An 8,705-nucleotide genomic window follows, 5' to 3' on the forward strand; every position below is an offset into this window, starting at 1 on the left:
TAGCTATGAAAGCACAAGAAGATACTGATTTAAAATTAGAAGTTAAGTTGAATGCTTTAGAATCTGTCATTGTGCAATTAGGAAATGAAGTAGAAGCTCTGGAAAAAAGAGCAAGTTTGTGCTGCAATGCCACTTATAAAAGGGTGTGTGTAACTAGTGTACTCTATAATCAATCTAAGTGGAATTGGCAACAAGTGCAATTACATTCACAAGGCATTTAGTATCAAAACAACTTGAGTTTAGATTTACATAATTTACACCAAGAGATTCTACATATACAGACTGCAAAAGGTACTATTATTAATCCAAAAGATTTAGCTAAAGACATTATATAGTTTGCAAGGGTTAAATCCTTTAAATATGCTTAAACATACTTTTTGAATTTTAGCTGGAATTGTATGCTTACTTGTATTCTTCTGTGCTTTCTCAGTCAACTGCTGGATTATCCACCAACTAACACAGTCTCGAATTGGTCTGCATTCACTGAGGCGTCAAATTAAAAGGAAAGGGAGAGATATAGAGAGTGGTTTGTAATTGTGGAGAGCGGTTTGTAAACTGATAAGGTCTTTGCAGACTGTGAAGGCAACCAAGGGTTACTTCGCCTCCACAAATTCCTCCAGAGAACAAGATAGTACAAATATAGCCACCGGCAGATAGATAAGATGAAGGCCATAAGAAAATGTAGTCTTGGAGAAAGTAGAAGAAACGATGTTGCTATGAAGCTGCATAAGCCAGCAATTGTATGTTCCTGTATAAAAGCAGCTTGCAAAAAATAAACTGGGTCATTGTCCATCATCAGTGAGTGGCGGACCTCCTGATCTTTCTGTCTTTGCCACTTTCTGTCTTTGTTCTTTTCTCAATCTCCCACCGTTCCCACTCAGGTTTATTTTCCAGGGCCGCACTGGACGTAGCAGGATTTACCAATTGCTGGACATGGCATCTCAGAGTCAATGTGAATTTTACCAAGGAATGTTAAAGTGTAACTCAAAAGTGAGTGCCATACCATCACCCCAATTTCACATGATCTCCCTGTGATGACCTCTAACCAGTCTCTTGATGTTCATGTGATTCCCTTGGGGCAGCCACAGGAAGGCCACGAGATTCCCTAGTTCTTGCTACAAGATTTTCAGGTGAATTCCAACTCATTTTCCTCTGCTGGCCAACACCAAGGGTTTTCAGAACACATTGAAGAAATTGCCTCAATGTCAATACCTCAGCTTGCTTTCCACGGTTGTTAAGCCAGTCCCTCTCATAATTTAAATCTGAGGTTTGCTATACCAGAATTATGAGGCAATCGTTCTTTCCACCATGAAGAGGTATCCTCACGATGATTCAGCTTTTTTTTTACAATACAGCCAAATGGTGGCTTTGTTTCCACCTCTATCTAGTTGCTTCCTCACTGCACACTCAGCCTCCAAAGTTCAATGCAGCCAAGGTATGATGGTCACCTCAACTGCCTTAAAGCTGGTTTCCTGACAACAGAGAAAAAGCTGAGGTGAATGAACGATCATTGTCTGGTTACATACATCGCTGACCTCAAGTAAGTTTTCTAATGAGGGCATTAGATTGGAGGCAGGTTTGGAGGCTGTCTTGGCCATCTTCTCTTACCCCAGACTATTGTTTACTCAGTGTTTATTTGAATTTTCCGAAGAGATGTGGAATAGCAATATAAAAGTGAGGGGAACACAATCCAACAATGACACGTGATCTTCCTGTGACTCCCACTAGCCAGTCTTTTGATGGTCACATGATTCAATGCGGTCACTTGAACACGACGTGATTCCCGCAGAATGTTCATGTGATTGCTGCGTGATTCTCATGGAGCGTTCATGTGAATATGGCATGATTCCCATGGCTGGTCTGGTGACCATCATGGGATTCCAAAGGGACCTTTTTGTGACCGATTCCTGATTTCCTTCTTACTGCCAAGAGATTTGTAGGTAACTTCCACACCAATCTCTTGAGAAATCGTTTTAGAAACTGCCTTCACTTCAAAATATAACCTTTCTTGCATTGTCTGTAAAGCAATTCGCTCTCACATCAGTAGCCTAAGGTTGACTATACAAGAATACTGAGGTAGCCACTCTTTCCACCCTTTGACGGTATCCTCATGTTGACTCAGCATTTCTGCCACAATATATTAAATTGGTGGCAGCTGTTGACACTGCAGTCAGGTTGCTTCTTCACAGCAGACACAGACAAATAATACAATGCAGCATTTGGGCAACTGCTTCCACCATCTTAAAAGAGGTTACCGGACAACACATGAATTCTCAGTTTTATTAATGATTATAGCCTGGCCGCCCAACTATTGTCCTCCAGTAAGTTTTCTCATGTAGACATGATCTCTGTGTGAAATTCTATTGTCACTGCTCCCCGGAAACAATGTGGAATCCTATGGGACACTGCAAGATGCGAGGCATTCCTTGAGGCAAACCCTGCAAAATGGATCATTGGGTCAATCAGACATCAAATGAAAATGGGGAGCGAAAGGTGACAGAGAATCAGCTGGTGGCTGCTGGGTGTTGCAAAGACTCTGGGCCCACTGCCAACTTATCTGGAATCCTCAAATGTTAAGGCCAGCCACTGAAAATGCGGGTGTCCTCACACACCCTTTTTCAAGGTGACCAGAAATTCCACATGTGAAACAAAAAAGGAAACAATGAAGTCCGAGGTAACCTTGAAGCAAAGGAAAGGTTCTCTACTCACTCTTGGGGAAAACGTCTGAGAGACGCCACAGCCAGGCCTCCTCCTCAGCCATCTGGGCCGTGTACTGAGCTGTAGCCTCAGGTAGACAGGGCCTCCATTGGCCACCAAGGAGGGTGTGTCAGCCACATCGTCAGGACAGGAGACACTGGTCTTGACATGGATGCTGACCTGAGTAGGCTGCAGGGCACACGATGCTTGTGGGGAGGCAGTGCATGAAGCTCCATCCCAATGATTCTGGGGGCTGGTGTGTAGGGTTGGGGAGATCTTATCAGGTGGATTTGTTTTCCTTACTTTGAAACTTTTGAAATTCACATTCTCAACTGAAGCACGACGGATTCAAAGGTGATGTTGGTTTCAGGGGCACACCGTCCGAACGTGACAGTTCCATACAAAGTGTTCGCCATCAGCGGTCCAGTGAATATCTGTCACCTAAAAAACGATCATAATGTGACTGAGAGGATTCTCCTCCTTTTTGACACCCGGTCTTCACACCCAGGCCCAAACAAATACTGACAGATGTCTCTGGGGAACATATTTGACACATTCACACACTCTACCAGACATTGATTTTCTCCCAAAAAACTCGAGGCGCACATGAGGCTTTGCTCTCCAACTAAGTGCATGCACAATGCGTCCACATCATTAAGTGAAACCATATCCGACACTCACAGCAATGTTCACAAAGGCACACACATGAGGGCACTCACATATTTCCACATACTTGGATTTCACATAGCCACATCTTTATTGGAACTCAGTTCTTTAGAGATTGAGGAACATGAAACAGGTCCACCGCACCGACAGCCAGCTGGGAAAATGAGGCAAGCCATGGCTGTGCCTGTTTGATAGAGACACATGAAGATCCAGAAGTCAAAGAGGCCTTGCAACCTGGCCCTCAAGTCCTCCAGAGCCATTTCTCTTCTGCGTGCTGCACACCTGGGCCTAGCTCGGTCTCCTCAGCCCTCTGACTTACTGGCCTCAGGAGGAATGGGACTGTGCCTGGCAGCATGTCTAAGAGGGGACTTGCCTTCTCAGGTGCTGGCCAGGCCTAAAATAATATTACCCAAACCTCTGCCCCCAGGACCCAGTCTCTAGCTGCTCCAGCCAGGCTGGGCAGTGGGCTTGACAGCAGCCAGGATCCCAGGAGCAGTGCACTTGCTGGTGGTCTAAAGCCCTGCTGTGGACAAAGAGATTGTCCAGGGAGAGGGAGGTGGAGAGGGACAATGAGCCCCCTGTGTTGGATCACGTAGGTGAGGATCATGGCTATGTAGAGGGGGTAAGGACGATGGTCAAATGAGAGAAGAGAGGGCGGTAGAATTGGCAGCAAGGGAGTATGGAATCGTGGAGAATGAAGGGAATGGGCTGCCTGGAGGTCGAAGTCCCTGGGAGTGGACTTAGAAGCTGAGAGTAGAAGGAAATGGAATGGGGAATATGCAAAAAAAGCAGGGCTGCTATGTCACAGGAAGACAGTGGAAGAAGGAGGAGAGAGCCCCCTGCCTGCCCTAATCAATTTGATGGACAATAGCTGTGATTAATTGACAGCTCATCCTGGTTCCAAGGAGCGTTGATTGGCCAACTCACCTGTGCCAATCATGGGACTGAAGAAGCTGAACCTTTGTCAAGTCGACCCTTCCCATCCAGAGCTCCCCTCTGGGGATTCCAAGTGCCCTGAGCCTGGCAGGGACCAGTTTGCAGAAGAGCCAAGAGAGCTCAGAAGAGCCAGAGACAGAGAAGAAGCTCCAGAGGGGAGCGAGAGGCAGGAAAATGTGGCTTGTGTTCACATGCTGATCAGTCAAGAGGCCTAGGATGAGAGCATGAATATCAGTGACCTGGACACTCAGGGCAGGGGCGAGACTGTCAGCATCCCTTAGGGATTTACACAGGTGCTGGTTCTCTGCATGGGGGCTGGGCCATGACTCCCAGACCTCCCAATTCCAGGCCCTTTCCAGGCCAGGCACCTAGGGTGTTTGACATAACAAGGCTAGCTCTTGTCCTGGGCCTTGTGTGAGACATGGTGACTTCATCCCTACTGCCATGCTGGTGAGTAGGTGGTGATAAGAGCCTCAACCAGGCTGTGGGCAGCGGCCTCATTTCACTGCAAGTGTGGTATGCACATACCTTGAACTGAAAATGGCAGGTCAAGACTGCCGTGTTCACCTGGGGCAGACTTCCCAGAACCGCCACTAATGTGTCGCATCACCTCCTCCCCAGCGTCTGCCCTAGGTGGAACAGAGGGATTGGCTCTCCACTCTCCACAGGCCCCAATGCTCCTGGAGACCCCAGGAGAACCAAGGCTCAGGATACCTGCCCTGTCCTCTGCCAGGGGATCAGCTGTTACCTGCTAGCCGGCTGGGAGGCCAGCCTCCACTGCCACGCATTGACTTCCTTGGCCTCCCTAATCATGGTCACATCTGCATTCTATGTGCCCAAAGGCTATAAGCTGTCCCCATTGGGCCAGTGGCCAGTCCAGCCGCTGGACTTTAGGCTGAGACGAGAGGTCCTGGATAGCCCTGAGAATTTCGAAGCTGCGTTCCACCTGGAACTCAGGCCTCTGCCACTTAGGAGCCCCTCTACTCACCCATTCACTTTGGGATTGGCCCTTTCGAACCATCCCCCTCACTATTAAGGGAAGGGAGCTATGTCAGAACACCAGGGACAGGGCCCTTATGATTTTGCTCCCATGTAGACTTGAAAAGGAGAGCAAGACACTGACAGGCAAACAAGCAAAAGCCAGTTCAGAGCCTCAGACATGAGACTAGTGTGGATCAGAGCAGAAGGGCAGTAGGGGGAGAACGACATGTGTGTAAAGGGGCTTAGCCTTTGCGAGATGATGACACAACAGGCAGCGGGTGCTGAGCACCCCACACAGGTATGGATGTCGGAGTAGAAGGCAGAGTAGTGCCCCTAACATGTGGGTAAGGGTGTTAAATCACGCATCCCTGCTAGGTTTCATTGAGTCAAATGGACAGACCGAGGTAGGTTTGGAGGTGCCAAACCCTAGTCTGGCATTCTTGTGATGACAGATTTCTGGACACCCTGGAATGCTGTTTGGATTCGGTGGGATTATTTTCCATCCTGTCACAGAGTTGCCTAGCAAAGACTATTGGAGTCACCTAGTGCCATTTGAAAAGGAGCAGCAGTCTCGGTGCCTCAGTGTTTCCTGCGACCATGTCCATCACCTTTCTTCTGTGTTTTGAATGCCAGAAGTATTCCAAAGGAGATGTTGGCTCATTGAGAGGTGGAAGAGGGAAAGGGTAATCCATTCTGGAACAGGGGAGTGAAAAGTAGGGAAATGAAAAGAGGGCTATGACACTGCTGACAGAGGGACACCTGGTCTCTTTCTCAATAGCTTTCCAAAAGTTCAACCTTGGGGAAGAATGAACAACCTTGTTTAGAATAAAGGGTACGTGGGAGCCATTTGTTCAGTTTGCCTTGGGCTAAATAAGGTCTCCCAGGGATCCAGGCGGATGCCAACTTTTTCATATTCCTGCTCTGTCCAGGGGATTCCCTCTGACTGAAAGTCTATCCTCATTGCTGCCCAGAAACAACCCGGATTCCTTAAGGGACAGTACAGGATGGGAGGTATTCCCTGAGTCAAACCCTCCAAAATGGATCATTGGGCCAATTCTTTTCAATGAGAAGCGGGTAGAGGGAGGGAGAAAGGTGCCAGAGAATCAGCTCGTGGCTGCTGGGTGTTGCAAAGTCTCTGGGCCCACTGCTGACTTGTCTGGAATCCTCAAATGTTAAGGCCAGCCACTATATTAACAGAACTTTGAAATGCCAGTAGTAATAATCCTGCAAATTGAAGTCACCCTCAAGAGAGCACATATTATTGTAAACCGTCAGATAATCCAATCCCTGCCTTGCTTTCTCCCATCTCCATATCATCTTCCATAAGTCCCCTCCTGATTCTAAATGCATAAAAGAAACCACAAATTGTTATTCTTGGGAACATTTGTGATCTTGCTCCTTGGCATATGTCCTCATGTGGCTCAAAGAAACTTGAAAGTATTATTTGCAGGTTTATTTACAGGTTTCTTATGTTGACACTCTTTACCATTAAATATTAGTCTTTAAGCTTCTGTGTTATATGATTCTTAATTGTTACTATCTCTTGTTTCCACTGCTATATTATTTTCAAGAGGAGGCATTTTCTGTTAGTTATTTCTTTCTTTTGAACTGTGGTGTTATGGCATTTGTTAATCTAAAAATAAAAGGACAAAATGAGTGGCAACAAATGGTTGAGATCCAAAAGAATAGCCATTTTAGAAGCAATGATTCAGGCAGAAACCAAAATAGTGGGTTACGAGTGTCAGCTGGTGGTTGTTAGTACCAATTCAGTGCCAACAGAAATCCCCAATTTAGGGTGCAGTGAAGAAGGAAACTTTACTCAATGCAAACAGCTCAATTGTGATACAGCATGGTTTTGAGAATAGCATGGCTTTGTAACAGCTCAGTTATGAAACAGAATGGCTGCGGAGGGGCCCTGGGGCGAGGCCCTTCTCCTCCTAGACAAGTTTGTTCCAGTCTGCTCTACTCCACTCTGACTAGACCTCTTCATTGTTTCAGCTGCATCTGGGGAAATGCATTCTTCAGCCTTCAATGGAAAGGGAAAGTGTGGTCCCTGAGCAAGAGGGGAGCTGACTTACACAGATAGAAGTCCTCGCCCTTGGTCCCTGATGCAAATAAGAACTCCAAATCCTTGCAGTGTGATTGGTCCAAAAAGCACCGTCTTGATTGGTCAGAACGGCGCTGCTTAGATTGGTCAGTAAAGATGCTGTTCGGGATATAGATGTGCAGCTCTGATTGGATAGGGAATGTATCAGTCCTATTGGTTAGAATAGGATTCCAGGAATTCCTTTTTAAGGATTGGCTCAGATGGCAGGAACACAGGAAATTCAGTTTATATGTCATTCTTTAGCTCCTGTGAGTTATAGTTTAACATACTTTTTTTTTAACCCATTTACTTTGGTATGGACCTACAGTGAGAAAGGGGAAGGTGAAGAGTTTGTAGAGTGAAAAGGTAAAGCAATGCAGAGTGAAAGGCCTGCTGGCAGTTTTCAGCCTTTAATCTATAGGTTCCCCATGGTTTTAGCCATAGGGAATGATTCTTGGTACCTGTTTCCCCTTCACAGGTGTGGGGGATGGGTGGTTAGCAATTCCAGTAGAAATCTTCCTTTGTTCTGAAGGTGTCCTCCTGGCCTGGCTGCAGGACTGGTCAGCATACTGCAGTATCTGATTGTGGCTTGACATTTTTAATTCTCTTGCCTCCTCCCTACATTATTCTTACTCTTTGCTCTGTTTGTGGAGTGTTACCCCTTTTTTAAAATAAAATTTCATTTTGACTCTAACTTTGGCATGTGTATTGAATTCTTTCTATACCCTCTGCCAAAGGACCCTCTTCTCTCAGTGCAGGGCTTGGTCTCACTGCCCCTCCACCCACCACGTGGGAATTTATTCTGTCCTGCATCATTACAAGGTATCCTTTTTCTCAGAGTACACAGGTGGTAAAGGCAAGGAGTATTTATGAGAAAGGGAAGAGGAATAATTACATGAATAAAAGGACTGCGTTTCTATGGGTGCAGATTAGCTAACATAGTGATATTAATTCCAAAGAATGTGTTTGATTATCAGTCTGGTAGCCATGTCTTTCTTGTTATCTTTGCAAACAATTATTTGAGGATACACTGCTGCTTTAGGCCCAGTCCAAAGGGTACTTTGCCCAGTTTTAATATTACAAAGGTTTGAGGAGTAAGACCTACAAGGCAGTTCCCCTGGGATGGCAGCTCAAACTCCGCTTTAAAGTGCCTCTGTTTAGATTATTTTTTACACCTTTAAAACGATAAACAACTATTTACTGTTTGATTGATTCGGCCCAAAGAATCCCATTGCTAATCATCAATGGTTTTATTGAAATGTTTGATTTTTATTCCTCACCTTTTCACTAGCTCTTTTTAGCAATGGGACCAAAAGTGGGGATTAAAAGAGCAATGAAA

The 8,705-nt window shown here is 45.8% G+C and overlaps 1 long non-coding RNA gene across 1 annotated transcript; it reads right to left on the minus strand.

Moving 5' to 3' along the window:
* Window positions 1–2,192: 2,192 nt before the first annotated feature.
* Window positions 2,193–7,381, minus strand: LOC120605478 (uncharacterized). The gene is made up of 3 exons (XR_005653638.1): window positions 7,359–7,381; window positions 2,710–3,138; window positions 2,193–2,438 (listed from the first exon to the last, which is right to left on the minus strand). It is a non-coding gene; the product is annotated as an uncharacterized LOC120605478 (long non-coding RNA).
* Between the last annotated feature and the right edge of the window lie 1,324 nt (window positions 7,382–8,705).

The sequence above is a fragment of the Pteropus medius genome, unplaced genomic scaffold (assembly GCF_902729225.1).
Source record: "Pteropus medius unplaced genomic scaffold, Ma_sr-lr_union100, whole genome shotgun sequence".
Classification (NCBI taxonomy): Eukaryota; Metazoa; Chordata; class Mammalia; order Chiroptera; family Pteropodidae; genus Pteropus; species Pteropus medius.